The sequence below is a fragment of the Dipodomys ordii genome, unplaced genomic scaffold (assembly GCF_000151885.1).
Source record: "Dipodomys ordii isolate 6190 unplaced genomic scaffold, Dord_2.0 Scaffold105, whole genome shotgun sequence".
NCBI classification, from domain to species: Eukaryota; Metazoa; Chordata; class Mammalia; order Rodentia; family Heteromyidae; genus Dipodomys; species Dipodomys ordii.
In genome coordinates, this window is record NW_012267321.1 from 4,213,434 (window position 1) to 4,231,195 (window position 17,762).

Sequence of the window (17,762 nt, forward strand, 5' to 3'; positions counted from 1 at the left end):
GAAAAGGTCCATTTCTGTCAAGTTCTCAAACTTATTAGCATAAAGTTTTGAGAAGTATTCCCTTATAATGTTCTGAATCTTGGTTGTTTCCGTGGTGGTGGAGCTCTTGAACAGTTCCCAGTTTTATTGGGTCTTGTGGTCCAGTTGTTGTGGTAGGAGTTCTGGGTCAGGGTCTGGGGATTCCCACCAGCTCTGGCCTCCCTTGAAGGATACACTGTCCCCTGCGAGATACTCATCCTGGAGCTAGTTGTGGGGCCGAGTTCCAGACTTGGAGGTTTCTCTGTTTGTCATGATCGGCTGGTCTGACACCGGTACCTCAGGCAGCTTCTGTGGGGGTTATCTGCAGACAGCCCCCAGAGACCTGTATCTCTGGGACTCCAGGTGCCTCTGTGCAGGTTCTGAGCACTAGGGTTTGTCTCTGTTTGCCCTCTCCAGATCTGCACCAGTTCCTTGCAGATCTTCTCCTCTGGTTTTCTGTGGGCATACCGTGTAGCTCTGGGGCTCCCACCATGGGGTCGGGTAGCTGTGGTGGGATGGAGCCTCTCTGCTTGGATGGAGAGTGAGGGGTGGGAGGGGATCTTTGTGCTCAAAAGTTTCTCTGTTCATAGTGATCAGCTGGTCTGTAGACCGGTACCTCAGGTGGCTTCTGTGCTGGTGATCTGCAGACAGCCCTCTGTGTCTCTGGGATTCTGGCAGCCCCCTGCCAGGCAAGCTGGCCCTTGGTGAGCAGATTCTACTCAACACCAGCAAGAATTGACAAGTAGAAGATATCTTCATCTTGCAGATGCCAAACTAGAGACGAGATAGGAACCAACACTCCAGTAGTCTGAGTAGAACCATGACATCCTCACTTATTCTCAGGGGGCAGAGGAGGGCAGGCCAGCCATCCCCCCACACCATTACTGGAGATCTCCATCTTTGATACTGACAAAGGCCTGGCTGAGCTGCTAGCTCCAATTCAGGTCTTGGGAGAAAACAAGAGTCTTTTAGCAGGTCACAGGAACCTGCCCAGACCTGCCAGGCTCAGCTTCACCCAGGGAAAAGTCACCCAGCCGAGGAAGAGCAAGCTCTGCCCTCTCAGGAATGGCTTTCTTCACTGGGTAAACAGAGCCAGAGGCTGTCCCTCCCTACAGCAGCCTAAACAATCAATTGAAATTCAGTAAACATAAACCCTGAGAAAGGCTCCAGGCTGGGCTCTGTGAGTGTCTCAGAAGCTAGCCCTTCAGGGAAAAGCCACTGTTTGCTGAAAGGCCTTAACTCTACCTAGAACCTAGCCCTAGCCTCATCACATCATCTCAATAGAGGCATTCATGGAATACAGAAAGAGAAAACTGAAAGAAGTCAGGGAGACCTCAAAGGGAATGCTGAATGGAGCACAACAGAAGGAATAGCAGTCCAAGGAAACCATAACCAATCAAATAAGTGATGTGAGAACAAACACGGAACACCAAATTAAGGATATAAAGAAGTTCATACAAGATCTAAAACAAAGCTGCAACAAAGAATTTGAAGCCATCGAAGCCAACCAATTAGAAGGAAAAGAAATAAAAAACAAAGTAGGAAGTCTTTTCCTTTTTTTAATTTTTTTTGGGATCCGGTCGTGGGGCCTGAACTCTGGGCCTGAGCACTGTCCCTCAGCTCTTCAGCTCAAGGCTAGCGCTCTACCACTTGAGCCACAGTGCCACTTCCAACTTTTTTCTTTTTTCTTATGTGGTGCTGAGGAATCGAACCCAGGGCCTCAGGCATGTAAGTCATGCACTCTACCACTGAGCCAACTTCCCAGCCCCAAAGTAGGAAATCTTGACACTAGGTTAGACCATGCAGAAGATCGAATATTGGGGATTGAACACAGCCTAGATATTATAGAGAAAAAACATGCAAACATCCAAAAAATCCAAGAAATATGATAGATCTATTCAACGTTTGGAAGACACCATCAGAAGACCTAATCTGAGGATAATGGGTATAGAGGAGCATCTAGAAACAGAATTTAATGGTCTAGGAAATTTGTTTAACAGGATCCTAGCAGAGAACTTCCTAAACATGCAAAAGAAAGGCCTATTTAGATACAGAAGCTTTTAGAAGTCCAAATAGACCAGACCAGAACAGGACACCCCATCGTCACATTATAATCCACACAGTATCAATTCAGACCAAGGAAAAGATCCTTAAAGATGTCCAGGAGAAAAGATCAATCACTTATAAAGGGAAACCAATTAGAATCATCTCAGATTTCTCAGCAGAGACAATCAAAGCAAAAAGAGCCTGGAATGATGTATGCTATACCCTAAAGACAAACAACTATCAACCAAGAATACTGTACCCAGATAACCTCTCCTTCATTACCAAAGGTCAAATAAAACCCTTCCATAGCAAAGAAAAATCGAAACAATATATCTCCACAAAACCAGCCCTACAAAAGATTCTTAAAGATGTCCTACACATAGAAAACCAACAAGACCACAATAAAGGACAAGCAACCACACAGAAACTGAGAATCTAAGAACCATAGGAAGAAACCACTTGCTGTAGCCCACAAGAAAGTGAATTAAATGGCAGGAACTCCCAAATACTTCTCAGTCTTATTTCTTAACATTACCAGGCTTAACTCTCCAATTAAGTGACATAGACTGTCCAGTTGGATTAAAAAGCAAGATTCTTCTATCTTTTGCATTCAGGAATCATGCCTTTCACATAAAAAAACACATTTTGAATGTGAAAGGCCTGAAGAGAATCTACCAAGCAAACGGCCCCCATAAACAGGCAGGAATTGCAATTCTAATATCAGATAAAATAGACTTCAAATTAAAATTAGTTAGAAGAGGTAAAGAATGTCACTAAATACTAATTAAGGGATCTCTCCCTCAGAAAGATATTCCAATTCTAAATCTCTATTCACCAAACACCGGAGCACCAAAATTTATCCAAGAAACACTACTTTCTCTCAAACCCACATAAATCCAAAGACATTAATTGTTGGGGAATTTAACACACCACTATCCCCACTAGATAGACCAACACGGCAAAAATTCAAAAGAGAAACTGCAGACCTAAACAACTGCATAGATTAACTGGATTTAACAGACATCTACCGAATATTTCACTGAGCAGCATCAGAATAGACGCTCTTCTCAGCAGCACATGGAATATTTTCCAAAATAGGCCACATTTTAGGTCAGAAAGCAAGCTTGTCCAAGTTCAGAAACATTGAAGTTATACCCTGTATTCTCTCAGACCACAAGGGAATAAAATTAGAACTCAACACCAAAAGCCACCAAAGAAAGTCCTGTAACACATGGAGGCTTAAGAACACACTGTTGAACCACAACTGGGTCATGGAAGAGATTAGAAATGAAATACAAGTGTTCATGATATTCAACAAATATGAACACACAAACTACCAGCTCCTCTGGGACACAGCAAAGGCAGTACTCAGAGGCAAGTTTATAGCTCTGAGTTCCTACATCAACAAATTGGAGGGAGTTCCCAGAACATGGTGGAGGAGAAGCTGCAGGTTAAACAAGCTCTCATTTAGAAAGCAGTTTCAGTGTTCTAGTGAACAGTCCTAAGCCAGAGAATCACACCAAGTGTGCCATCACAGTACAGAGAGTTAGGCCAGAGAGGGAAAATCCAGGCAAGGAGACAGATCTGAGCACTTGCCATCATCTGCTGCTTTGGTGGCAGCAGTGACGGCGGCATCTGTAGCCGCCATACCTACAACACAGAGAGTTCGACGCAAAGGCACCAAGCACGGCAGGCGAGTGGATTCTACTCAACACCAGCAAGAACTGACAAGGAGCAGACATCATCCTGCAGTTCCCAGACCAGAGAGGACCCAGGAACTAAGACTCTGGCGTCAGTAAAAGCCTGACATCCTCACTCCTTCTGAGGTAACAGAGGAGGGAAAACCACCCCTCCCCCCACTATTGGAGATCTCCATCTTTGATACAAAGACCTGGCTGAGCTGCTAGCTCGAACTCAGCCTTGGAAGAAAATAAGAGTCATTTAGCGGGTCACAGGAACCTAACCTGACCTGCCAGGCTCAACTTCACCCAGGGGAAAGTAACCCAGCTCTGGCTACCAGCCCCAGGAGGGGCTTTATTCACTGGGTAAACAGAGCCAGAAGCTGCCCCTCCCTACAGCAGCCTTGACAGTCAATTGAAATTCAGTAAACATAAACCCGAGAATGGCTCCAGGATGGGCTCTGTGTGTTCTCTGAAGCTAGCTCCTCTGGGAAAAGCTGCTGTTTGCTGAAAGGCCTCAACTCTATCCAGAACCTAGCCTCATCACAGCATCTCCAAACCAGAGGAAACAGCCATCTCCTTCTTTTGTGACACTCAAAGCAGTTCTCCCTCCCATTGAACAAGCTTGGGAAGAGGATCACAAAAACCTGTGTAAAGCAGAGCATTTTTTTGCCTGCTCAAACAAACTGACTTAAGACACCAACCAAGCCACAGGAAAATCAAACCCACAAGCAGACAAGAGACTCCAACTAGAGACTGGTTATGGACACAAGAGAGATACAGGATCTTCCTATCCACCCCCCCCCAAAATCAAAGAACTCTTTTTTGTACCTATTAAAAAATTTAATGAGACATCTGTGCCTCCTTAAAAAGACCAGCAAGATAAACACCAATCTAGTAGACAGACAAAAATAATTAAAATTAAATCAGAAATAAATGAATTAGAATCCAAAAAAACCATAGAAATAATCAACAAAACAAAGAGTTGGTTCTTCAAAAAAATTAACAAAATTGACAGCCCCTTAGCAAATCTTATCAGAAAAAGAAGAAAACACACCCAAATAAATAAACTCAGAGATGAGAATGGAAACATCACCACAGAATCAACCAAGATTCAGAACGTTATAAGGGAATACTTCTCAAAACTTTATGCTAGTAAGTTTGAGAACTTGGCAGAAATGGACCTTTTCTTAGCAAATATTGACAGGCAGAAACTAAACCAAGATTAGTTAAACCATCTTAACAGGCATATATCAAGCATTGAAATAGAAACAGCAATAAGAGACCTCCCATCTAAGAAAAGCCCAGGACCAGATGGATTTTCAGCAGAATTCTACAAGGCTTTCAAAGCAGAGCTCACACCAATACTCCTCCAACTCGTCAATGAAATTGAAAGAGAAAATTCAATACCAAACTCATTATATGAAGCCATCATAACCCTCATCCCAAAACCAGGCAGGGACTCATCAAAAAGTAGAACTATAGACACATTTCTTTGATGAATATTGATGCAAAACCTCTCAACAAAATTTTAGCCAATCGACTTCAACAATTCATCCAAAAAATCATACACCACGATCAAAAAGGATTCATTTCAGGGATGCAAAGCTGGTTCAATATGGGCAAATCAATTAATATAATTCATCACATCAACAAGAGCAAGGATAAGAACTACATGGTTATCTGAATAGATGCAGAAAAAACACTTGACAAGATAAACAAATTCAATGCGATACCTATCAATATCCCAAACTCATTCTTCAAGGAAATAGTAGAGGCAATCCAAAAATTCATATGGAACAATAAAGACCCTGAATAGTAAAAACGATCTTCAACAGAAAGAACAGTGCTGGAGGAATATCAATACCAAATTTCAAACTCTACTACAAAGTCATAGCAATCAAAACAGCTTGGAAGTGGCACAAGAACAGACCTCAGGACCAATGGAATACAAGTGAAAACCCAGAAATGAACCCACAGACCTATAGCCATGTAATCATTGATAAAGGAGATAAAAAAAATAGAATGGAAGAAAGTATGTTCAGTAAATGGTCTGGCAAAATTGGTTAGCTACTTGTAGAAAACTAAAGCTGGATCCTTATATATCACCCTGCATCAGAATCAGCTCCAAATGGATCAAAGACCTCGGAGTCCAAGCAGACACTCTGAAAACATTACAAGTTGGAATAGGAGAAACCCTAGGTCTCCTTGGCTCAGGACGAAATTTTCTTAATAGAGACCCAGAAACACAACAAATCAAAGAAAAGTTGGACAAATGGGATTGCGTGAAATTGGAGAGCTTCTGCATGGCAAAGGACATAGCTAGCAAGATCAATAGAAAGGCCACGGATTGGGACAAGGTGTTCACTAGCCATACAACAGACAAGAGTCTCATATCTAAAATATAAGTGGAACTCAAAAAATTAAATTCCAAGAACAAATCTTCAAAGAAACAACTTCCCAATAAATAAGTGGGCTAAAGACTTACAGAGAAACTTCTCTGAAGAGGAAAGAAGGATGGCCAATAGGCACATGAAGAAATGTTCAACCTCCTTAGCCATAAAAGAATTGCAAATCAAGACTACATTGAGATACCACCTCACCCCAGTTAGAATTGCTATATCAAGGACTCTAATAACAACAAATGCTGGAAGTGATGTGGACAGAAGGGAACCTTACTGCATTGTTGGTGAGAGTGTAAACTTGTTCAACCACTTTGGAAAGTAGTATGGAGGTTCCTCAAAAGAATCCACATAGAGCTTCCCTATGACCCAGCAATCCCAGTTTTGGGCATTTACCGAAATGATCACAAACAAGACCATAGTTATGCTACCAGCACAACTATGTTTATTGCAGCCTTATTTACCATAGCTAAGATATGGAACCAACCCAGATGCCCCTCAGTAGATGAATGGATCAAGAAAATGTGTTATATATATACATGCAATGGAATTCTATGCCTCCATCAGAAATAATGACATTGCCCCATGTGTTAGGAAATGGGAAGACTTGGACAAAATTATATTAAGTGAAGTAAGCCAGGCCCAAGGAAGGGAAGGACAAAAACATATCGTTCAAATATGGATACAGGTGGACCCTTTGCAACAATTAGATGTACAAGTCGTTATGTCGAAAAACAAACTTTACAACTTTGTTGGAGTGGGGGAGAATTGGGTGGGGGTTGTGGAGGTAATATGGGAAGGGATGTGAAGGGTTAACAAAGAGGAGGCAACAAAGCTTTATAAGAAATGTACTCCTTTTCTTTCCTGTGGCTTCTAGGAGGCCGGTACTGGCTCGCATACTCGCCCTGCATCATCGGCCCCGCTGGGGGCTGTGAGGCATAGCTGACTCTGTCTTCAAGAGTGTAACATTGTCAGCTACCAGTGACACTCCCCTTTGATCCTAGCCTCTCTGGAGGCTGAGATATGAAGATGGTGGTTTGAAGCCAGCTCGGGCTGGAAAGTCCTTCAGACTTACCTGCAGTTGATCATCAGAAAGTTGGATGTGGAGCTTTGGCTCACTCAACTGACTATTTGCACCTTAGAAATAGAGGCTGAAGATGGGAGTGGCAGAGAATTGACAATTGATTTCATCATGAGCAAAGAATAAATTAAAAAATGAAGGCCTTAGCGATTATCTAAGCTTGACAAAAATCTCTGCTGATACTACAGATAACTCAGGAACTGTTAACCATATTATGATGATGGCGAACAACCCCGAGGACTGGTTGAATTTCTTGCTCAAATTAGAGAAAAACAGTGCCTCCTTAGATGATGCTCTTTTAAATAAATTGATTGGTCGTTTCAGTCAAGCTATTGAAGCACTACCTCCTGATAAATATAGAAAAAAATGAGAGTTTTGCTCAAATTCAAACGAAATTTGCTGAGTTAAAAGCTGTTCAAGAGCCTGATGATGTACATGACTACTTTCAGATTGCCAGAGCAAAGTGCAAGAGGTTTGTTTTTGTGCACATATCTTTTGCACAGTATGAGTTTTCTCAAGGTAATTTCAGAAAAAGTAAACAACTTCTACTCAAAACTGTGGAAAGTGGAGCAGTCCCACTGGAAATGCTGGAAACGGCCATATGTAACCTAAACTTCTAAAAAAAGCAACTGCATTCAGAGGTGGAGAAGAAGAGTCTGTCAGGTTCTACCATGTTAACAGCCCAGGAATCCTCCTCTGGTTCTCTTGGACATGTGCTGAATAGGGACATTGGCAGTGACTCCAGAGAACTGGCCACTAAAGCCTGGTTATTTAATGGAGAGAACATACCCTCACAAGAGGCAGAAATAGGTCCTCCAAATCCTTTGAAGCAAACTAACAAAACTAAACTGTCTTGCCCATTTGGAAAAGCTCCAATTGACCTTCTAAACAGCCCAGATTGTCAAGGGAAGATGGATAGCTTAGTTGTGCAAGCTTTTACAAAAAGACAAAATTCTGGATCAGAATGCCGAGATTTGATTGTGTCTGGATCTAAACCCAGTGGCAATGATTCCTATGAATCAAGAGGTTTGAAGTCTGTTCAAAATATCCATCCCAAGGAGTATATCAGATGGTATCAGATGAAAGGAATTCTGAATTTCTTACTGATTCGAAAACCCTGGAGAATAAAACTGAGCCAAGCCTTCTAACTAAATTAGAAGAAGATAAAGAGTATCAAGATCCAAAGATTCTAGGAAGTACAAAGAAACAATGGCAGTCAACCAAAAAGTCAGAATATGTGAACCAGAACCCTGTATTTTCTTTTTTTTCTTTGTTATTTTTTATTGTAAAAATACTGTACAGAGGGGTTACAATTACATGGGCAAGATAGTGAGTACATTTCTTATCAAGCATTGTAGCCTCCTCCTTTGCTTACCCTTCCCATCCCTTCCCAGCCTGCCCTCCCCCCATCCAATCCTGCCCCCCTACGAAAGTTGCAAAGTTCGTTTTCGACATGACAACTTGTTCTTCTCATTGTTGCAACGGGTCCACCTGTATTCTTATTTAAACGACTTGTTTTTCCCCTTCCCCTCCACAAATTATACCGACATCAAATACAGTGAAAGCAGGAGTTATACTGTGGGGAAGAGACATACAAAGCAACAAAGAAATAATCTTATAAATGCCTTAGAAACAAATGCATGAAAGAAAAAAACATTTAAATACATATCTTAGGGTTCATTTTCCTAACATCATATTATCTGACCTTTTCTGCTTGACTCATATACATACTAGATATTGCAAATAAGGGAAACCATGGGACCTATGTTTCTTTGGGCTTGGTTTACTTCACTTAATATAATTTTTTCCAAATTGGGGTAATGCCATTCTTTCTGATGGAGGCATAGAATTCCATTGTGTATATATACCACATTTTCTTGATCCATTCATCTACTGAGGGACATCTGGGTTGGTTCCATATCTTAGCTATGGTAAATAAGGCTGCAATAAACATAGTTGTGCTGGTAGCTTTAGTGTGGTCTGGTTTATAAGCATTTGGGTAAATGCCCAAAAGTGGGATTGCTGGGTTATAGGGGAGCTCTATGTGGAGTCTTTTGAGGAAACTCCATACTACTTTTCAAAGTGGTTGAACAAGTTTACACTCCCACCAACAATGAAGTAAGGTTCCCTTCTGTCCACATCCTCTCCAGAATCTGTTGTTATTAGAGTTCTTGATTTTTGCCATTCTAACTGGGGTGAGGTGGTATCTCAATGTTGTTTTGATTTGCATTTCTCTTATGGATAGAAAGGTTGAGCATTTCTTCATGTGTCTATTGGCCATCCTTCTTCCTTCTTTCTTCTTCAGCGAAGTTTCTCTTTAAGTCTTTAACCCACTTATTTATTGGGCAGTTGTTTCTTAAACTTTCCACTTGCTCACTTATTCCAGCCATTTTGACCTTCAGAGATAGAGAATATACAATCCCAGAATGCCACTCTTCCTGTGAACAGCATGACCATATCGCCAAAATCTAAGGGGCATCTGTATATGAAAATAGAAACCAGGTCTGTGTGGAGAGGGAAACTTTGATCCTGACCTTACAAAAGAGAAAGTCCCAAAAGTCTCCACCTGTCATAATTCCTTACAAAGCAACAAAATAATAGTAAGGTAAACACAATATGAAAGGAAAGAACTATGAATGCAAGCTATAAAAAGATTAATAGATAAGTCAGTGAACTGGGCAGTGCAGCAGTTGCTCATGCCTGTAATCCTAGCTACTCTGTGGTTCAAATCCAGCCCAAGCAGGAAAGTCTCTGAGACTCTTATCTCAATGAGCCTGCAGCAAACAGGAAGTAGTATTGTGGCTCAAGTGGTAGAGTGCTCACCTTGAGCTGAAGAGCTCAGGGACAAGGCCCAGGACCAGAATTCAAGCCCCATGACCGACCTACAAAAAAGAAAGAAAAGTCAGTGAACCCCAATATTGGGTGCTTGAAGAGACCAAAGAATTGTTCAAAATTTTACTTAGAGTGGCAAAGGAAAAACCACAAGATTCAAATTACTGAACCAGAAATGGAAGTGCACAGATGATTCCTGACCTGTGGAAATGCAAAACAGTGCCAGGAAAAGTCACTCAGTCCCATGATCCTAGCTCCTCAAGAGGCTGAGTTTAGGAGGATCACAGTTTACAATCAGAACAAGCACAAAAGTCCACAAGACTCCGTCTCCGTAATAGCCTACAAGCCGGGCACAGGTGGCTCATATCTGTCATCTTAGCTACTTGGAGACTGAGGTCTGAGGATCAATGTTTGAAGCCAGACCAGGCAGAAAACCCAGTGAAGCTCTTACTTCAAATAACCACAAAAAAGCTGGTGGTGAGGCTGAAACTCAGATAATAAAGAGCTAGCCTTGAGTACAAAAGCTCAGAGAGATTACCCAGGCCCTGAGTTCAAACCTCTGGAATGGCACCATACAAAAGCAGAATAAAACCAACATGAAAAAGCTATATGGTGAAAGTTGCAGATGACCAGCAGAGTAAGCAATTTAAACTACCACAGGCCCTGAATTCAAGTCCTGGTACTGGCAGAACAAGAAAGAGATAGACAGAGAGACAGACCACGCCGCCCCCCAAAAGGTTTCTAACAATCACATATAATTAGGAATGTTAGTTTCTAGGAACACTATTCCTGTCAAAATTGACTCAAGAAAGCAGACACTGTTGCCTCAAACCTATAATTAGAGCTACTCACGAGGCTGAGATCTGAGGATTGCTGTTGGAAGACAGCCATGACAAGAAATCCATGAGTGATGCTATGATTCAAGTGGTAGAGCACCAGTGGTGATCCAGCATAGTTCAGGGACAACACCCAGGACCTCAGTTCAAGCCACAGGACCAGAACAAAAAAGGAAGAAGAAATGAAAAACTGAATCAAGAAATAGCAGGAAACCTGAATAACTAAAGAAGAGATTGCATCTGTAGTAAAAAGCCTCCCAACACAGACAATCCCACAGACACTCACAAATCCACACACTATCACACACAGTTATTTATCTATATTTGAATCACCACAATGAAATTATATATATTCTAGTAAAAATCATAGTAATTTAATAAAAATAAACCTGTGAACCTTTGTTAAATACAATGTACATTTTACTGGAACATCGAGTAAATCATCTCTAGGATGACTGCTGATATTGTGCATGAGGCTCGGCCTCACAGTGAGTCTGTCAGAATTTTAGGACAGGATGGAATTCTGGACTGATCTGGGTTACATTTAGGAATCAGCTGTGACACAGGTTTTCTGTTTGACCTGACACCATGTCTCCTGGTTGAGGTGAAACATGTCCCATGTCTTCAGATCTCTGAAATCCCAAAGGAGAGACCATTCTAGAATACTCTTCTTACCTGAAGATACTGGATCTAAATATATTTCAAGGTAATATGTTTTCAAGTATCTTTGTGACAAAACAATAAGTAAAAACACTTTGTTTTTGTGCTATTAAAGTTTATTTCCAAGTTTAACACTTCTATTCATTACACATACTCAGCACAATTCATGAGATAATGAAGAAGAATGACGAGTAATTCCTGCATAATAGGGTGAAAACATTCATCTTCTGGTATCTCAGTTACTGCAAATTAGCAATTGTACCTTATGCAATATTTGTTTAGTGAACTAACAGTAAGAGATCATTAGGCCACATTACCTACATTGAAATTTTCTATAACTTTATTTTATTTGAGTTTCAGGCAACAAATTAGGGGGTCTTCATTGCAACAATGAGATATACAAGTTGTTATGTCAAAAATGAACTTTAAAACTTTTGTGCGGGGGGGGGAAGGGGACAGGGAGGATTCGGTGGGGGGGCAGGGGGAGGATGGGAAGGAGAAACAAAGGAGGAGGCTATAATGCTTGATAAGAAATGTACTTATTATCTTGCCTATGTAATTGTAACTCCTCTGTACAGTATTTTCACAATAATTAAAAAAAAATTTGGTGTCTTGCAAGGCAGGAACTTCACTGCTAAGATTCTCCCAAAGTCTAATTTCAGTCAGTTTCACACAGATTGTTACATAACACATTCTATTTTACACTCATTTATTAATTATAGAGATAAAAATTTATGCCAGACTCTGGTGGCTCACGCCTGGAATCCCTGCTACTCAGAAAGCTGAGATCTGAGGATTGCAATTCAAAGCCAGCCTAGAAGGAAAGTCCATGACACTCTTCTCTCCAATAAACTACTCAGAAAAGATCTGAACTGGTGCTATGGGTCAAAATGGTAGTGTGTTAGCCTTGATGAAAAGAGCTCTGGGAAAGTGTCCTGAGTTCAAGCCCCACAACAACAACAACAAATAATAATAATACTCAAAGAATGATCCAAGGTGGATGCAGTGGCTCACACATGCAAGGTTGAATCAGGAGGATTTGAATCCAAGGCCAGCCTAGGAAAACAGATCACAAGATCTCCCCTCCAATAGTAGCTGGGTGTGGTGGTGTACACCCATCATCCCAGTCATGTGTGAGGATGAGATTGGGATGGTTGCAGTGATAGGTCAGCCTGGGAACAAACAATTCCCCAAGACTCTATGTAAACTACAAAATCTCAGTATCTACATTCACATCAGTCATCCCTGGTACTTCAGGAAACACAATAGGAGTATGAGAGTACAGGCTGAGCTAGATATAAAGCAAGGGTATAGCTCAAAAATAACCAGAGTAAAAAAAAAAAGACTAGAGCAGGTCTCTAGTAGTTGAGCCTTTGCACTTGCAGTGCAGATCGTAGTGTGTAAATGCCATTGCTGCAAAAACAAACCTATGAACCAAGTGGAAATTGAATGTAATGGCTTAGTTTAAGGGAATCATGAAAATCTTTGATTTAGTGCAGGAATGAGACACCTGAGTGATACGAGTGTCACTGCTGATGAGCACAAAGGGGCTCAAAACTGAAAAACACACACACAGGAACATAGCCGTGTCCATAAGCCAAGGTCTGGTTTCATATGTAGACCAATACAAAGAGTGAAAATGGCAGGGAGGCAGTACAAGGAGACGAACATGCTCACCAGGGTCAGGATGGTGCTAATGGCCCGGACCTCGTGGTCAAGTCTTTGGGAGGGAAGATGGCTGTGAATGTGCCACACCATCAGCTTGTGTCTGTGCAGAACAAAGATCATGCAGCCACTGGCCCACATCCTGAAAACCAAGCACATAACATCAATGAAAGAGAATAAGACTATCTGTGATAAACGAACAAATGGTTTTGGTGGGGTTGCTATTGTGGAGGAGTATCTAAGATTAATGCATGTGCAGAGTGACATTTTGTTTGTGTATTGGGCCAGTCACTCTCAGAGGCACAGAAACATTTACCAGGATCAGAAAGGCCCAAGAAAGGGAACCACAGAATCCAAAGCACTTGGGGAATCTAGTAGTGATCTTCCACCAAGCATTTCTAGTGCAAAGCTTTGAGACCTGGAAGCCACTCAGAAGGCAGGTGGCATTAAGAGAAACCCCTCTGGCTACTCTGAATAAATACAAAACAATTTTACATGCGACATCATCCAATTCCCTCCATGTTCTGAGGGATCCCAGAGGATAAAACATCCAAGTTGTTGGCAATGACCAGATGGCTGAGGAGGAGGGTCTGTGGCCCTCACCTTTCAGTGTAGAGTGTAGCTGTAAAAACAAAGGAGACCGGAGATCCCCAGGAACCCAGCTGCAATCTGAGTGAAGAGGGCAACTCCCATGTCAACGTCAGCTTCTGCCATCTCTTCCATATCTAGGACATCATGGATTTTATTGTGACACAAAAAAATACCATGAAAACAAAACATGGATGAACATTTTAGCCAAGCCAGCTGCATGAGAATCGCAGTTTGAAGCCAGTTCAGGAAGAGAAGTCCCCATCAGACTCTCATCTCCAATTAACCACCCATCCACCAGCAGTGTTCAGTAGGTACAGCACTAGCCTTGAGTACAATCCGGCTCATGAACAGCAACATGGCCCTGAGGCTAAGCCCAAGAACCAATGGAAAAAAAAGAATACCATGAAATATTATTAATTAATAGCATGATTAGTGAGAATAGCATAATTGAGAGAATACTGATACTTCAGCAGCATTTTTCTTTGCCTGTCATGGGGCTTGAAATCCCTTCCTCGGTGCTACCCCACAGCTCTTGAGCTCAAACAAGTGCTCTACCATTTGAGCCACAGGACTACTTCCGGGTTTTTCTGCTTACATTGTGCTTAGGAAGGGAATGCAGGTCCTCATGCATGTAAGCACTCTACCACTGAGTCACCTTCCCAGCCCTCAACCAACATTTTGCTTATAAAAAACGTTATTTCTTTTTTCTTTTTCTATGTTTGTCAGTATTGGGGCATCACTGTTCTTCTTGAGTTCATTTTGCTCAAGTCTAGTGCTCTTTCACTTGAGCTTCACTTCTGGTTTTTGGTAGTGTATTGGAGATAAGAGGCTCATGGACTTTTATGCTAGGCTGGCTTTGACCTTGGATCCTCAAATCCAGCCTCTTGAATTGCAGGGGTTACAGTCCTGAGCCTGACAAGCAACATTATTTCTTATAATAAAGGAGATTATCTTAGATGAAAACAGTTATAGTTTTATGAAGCAACACTTGGTTATGAAAAGCACAATGACTTAATGCACTCACATCAGAATTAAATAGCAGTAGAGATGTAAGGTACACTGAGATGGAAACACATGTAGTGCACAAACTTCATTTTATAAAAGAAACATCTTATTAGTGTTTCACCTTACAAGTATAATCTGAATTTAGCAATTTCAAATAATTAAGACATCCAAAGAAGCCAGGTGCTGGTGGCAGATGCCTGTTACCTTTGCCACTTTGAGGCTGAGAGCTTAAAATGGCTGTTAGAAGGCAGCCTGGACAGAAAATGTCCCTGAGACTCTAATCTCTAATACACTACAGAGAAAGGGGAAGAAGTGGCACTGCGGCTAAAGTGGCAGAGCACTAATCTTGGCCAAAAAGAGAAGCTCAGGAATAATGTTTAAGCCCAAAATTCAAGTCCCAGGATTGGCAAAACTTTAAAAGTAATATATATATATATATATATATATATATATATATATAAATGGAGGTGTGTTAGATCATTGCAGCAGAGAATGCTCTATCCCCGAGCACACAAAGCTGTGTGGTCTCTAGAATGGGAAGGGATGTGGAGCTGCACCAAGACTGCTGACTGATGCAGGAGACAGGCTTGTGACTCTCACGAAACTTTTCTCCTAAAATACAAGAAGTGTGCCTCATTCTAACCCCTCACAGCAAACACATTTTACAAAGTTACTTCTGTATTTTCTTGATGAATTCCATTCACTACTGTCACTTGCCTGAGAAGAATAGCTGCTTACCCAGTAGGAATTGGCTGTCAGGACAGAGGAGCAGAGAAAGTGGTCACAGCATGCGTGCTTAGCCACGGAGCCCCAACATAAAAGTTCAGGACTGTGTGATCTCATCTCCTTTGTGGGCATACTCATCATGTCACCTGGAAGTGCAGTGACACTGTTTGCATGGGGAACAGGGCTTTCCTGTCACAAACACTGGTGAATTGTGGATACAGATGAGCACCACTGAACTTCCACGAACATTTCCAACAGATGTGATCTATGGTAAAGGAAGTCCAGGGAATATGGGAAAACCTTTGAAGCCAATCTCATTAGAAGTGCATAGAGGAACGGGAAATCTATGGTGTAAGAGTGTGACACCCAGAACATTTATTTGGTGAATTTTTAGGGACTTTTTTCTTTCATATCCACCATGGAATTTCTCTCTATAGTAAAACACCATGTTAAAATTAAACATGGAGTATCTTTGTCTCAGGCTTGTGATCCCAGCAGCTCAGGAGGCTGAGATCTGATGCTGCAGTTGGAAGCCAGCTCAGGCAGAAAAGTCTGTGAGGCTGGCTCCTCCAATGAGCTGTGAGAACCCGCGGGGTGGAAGTCCTGGACACACTGACATCACTGCCATGCTGTCAGATGGGGGAAGGGGGCATGAGGAGCGGAGTCAGAAGACGGCTTGAGGGCATGGGCCACCAAATATAGGGGGTCAGGGAGTTCGGTTCTGGGGCATGGATAGAGATAGAAGGGATACAGATAGAAGGGAGACACCAAGAGACATGCGGGACACACACGCTGCATGGAGCCTCACACCTGAGAAGATCCTGACTGGGCTGAAGAGGGGATCCAGGTCGGCCTGAGGAGGAGACCCGGACAGGCCTAAGGAGACCATCCTAAGGAAGAGACCTTGGCCAGCCTGAGGAGAAGAACCGGAAAGGCCTGAAGGGAGCACAGTCCAGCAGATAGTCCCAGGAAGAGAGGTCTATGGAGGGCCAAGATGCCTGGGAAAAGTCCTATGAAGAATCAAGAGGCCTGTGGAGAGCGGGGAGGCCTATGGGAAGGAGGAAAAAGGAAAACCAACTTTCCCCCTTGGAGGCTGAAGGTGCTCCTCTTTCTGAGGTAAGCCAAATAGGATTGTTGACCAACTTATAAACTCTTGTGTCACTTTGATGGTGCCTCCGTGGATTTTCCTGCATTACAAAACTACTCAGCAAAGGTCATCAGTGGGCCTATGGCTCCAGGGTTACAGCGCTGGCCTGGAGGAAAGGAATCAGAGACAGCACCAAGGATCTCAGTTAGAGCTGGAGGACTGGACAACTAAAAGACTACATCCCAAGATGATGTGATATGTGCTGATTAGCAATGTTTAAATAACCAAAGCTCAGAGACATGTTTCACAACAGAATTTTTCATGTTTCTGTGGTATCTTCATAACATTTGCACATGCACACTTACTGTAACCATTTTGACATTCTTTCTTTTTTATTGTGAAAATACTGTACAGAGGGGTAACAATTACATGGGCAAAATGATGAGTACATTTCTTATCAAGCATTGTAGCCTCCTCCTTTGTTTCCTCTTCCCATCCCTTCCCATTCTCCATCCGTCCCCCCACCCAATCCTCCTCCCCCCCAACCAAACTTGTAAAGTTCTTTTTTCCACATAACAACTTGTACATCTCATGTTTTACAATGGATCCACCTGTATCCATATCCATATTTAAACGATTTGTTACCATTTTGACTTTCTAAGGTACAGAGAAAATAGAAATCCTGAGAACCTCTCCCTCTGAACCCAGCACAGCCATTACACATAATTCTAAGGGACTTAACTTACATACATATGTTACAAAAGGGAAGACTAAAACTTCCCCACATCTCATCACTCCTTACAGAGTACAAAAAATACTAGCAAGGTAAACAAAGTATGAAGACAAGAAGAAGCACATAAATATAAATGCAGATGAAGAAAGAGTAATAGAAAACAAAATCATCAAACCAAATGTTGGATGACTGAAAAGATCCAAAACAGGGACCAAACATTACTTAGATTGGCAAACGAATGATATGGATGACTGAAATTAAAAAATCAGAAAGGGCAACTATGTTTATTGCAGCATTACTTACAATAGCTAAGATATGGAACCAACCCAGATGCCCCTCAGTAGATGAATGGATCAAGAAAATGTGGTATATATACACAATGGAATTCTATGCCTCCATCA

General features: G+C 41.9%; 1 pseudogene; it reads left to right on the forward strand.

Moving 5' to 3' along the window:
* Positions 1-289: 289 nt before the first annotated feature.
* LOC105994246 lies at positions 290-13,399 on the forward strand (annotated as a pseudogene).
* The last annotated feature ends 4,363 nt before the right edge of the window (positions 13,400-17,762 follow it).